Source organism: Buceros rhinoceros, unplaced genomic scaffold (assembly GCF_000710305.1).
Source record: "Buceros rhinoceros silvestris isolate BGI_N320 unplaced genomic scaffold, ASM71030v1 scaffold21654, whole genome shotgun sequence".
Taxonomy (NCBI): domain Eukaryota; kingdom Metazoa; phylum Chordata; class Aves; order Bucerotiformes; family Bucerotidae; genus Buceros; species Buceros rhinoceros.
The window spans coordinates 1-331 of NW_010407911.1; the positions used below are offsets into that span (position 1 = coordinate 1).

Below are 331 nucleotides of genomic sequence, written 5' to 3' on the forward strand. Positions count from 1 at the left end.
GCTGGGCTGGGCTGCCGTGCAGGTTGATGCTCACGGGGCGGGTGGCCCAGGGGCTGCAGCCTGGGAGCTGCCCGGCCCCGGGACCGAGTTGCATCTTGCAGTGAGGCAGCTGTCGGGGCTGCTCTGGCACCAGCAGCCAGTTGTGCTGTCCGGCTGGAGGGGGTTTTATCCCGGAGACCCGGGCCAGCTCCCGAGCAGGCTCCCGCTGTACTTTGAGAGTGAGCAGGGGCTGGTTTCTCCTTTCTCACCCCCTTGCCTGGGCTCCTCTGCAGGCAGATGTGGACAAGGCCGTTGAGGCAGGCCAAGCAAGCATCCCGCCGTGGCTGCCCTG

At 67.7% G+C, this 331-nt stretch overlaps 1 protein-coding gene across 2 annotated transcripts in view; it reads left to right on the forward strand.

Annotated features, from left to right (window-relative positions):
* The first annotated feature begins 275 nt into the window (after positions 1 to 275).
* ALDH2 (aldehyde dehydrogenase 2 family (mitochondrial)) overlaps positions 276 to 331 on the forward strand; it is a 6,493-nt gene continuing 6,437 nt past the window's right edge. The window contains exon 1 of one of the 2 annotated variants that reach the window (XM_010134690.1): positions 276 to 314. The gene's annotated coding sequence lies outside the window, so the exon portion shown is untranslated. The remainder of the gene's footprint in view (positions 315 to 331) is intronic. The other variant, XM_010134691.1, reaches the window with a different exon arrangement.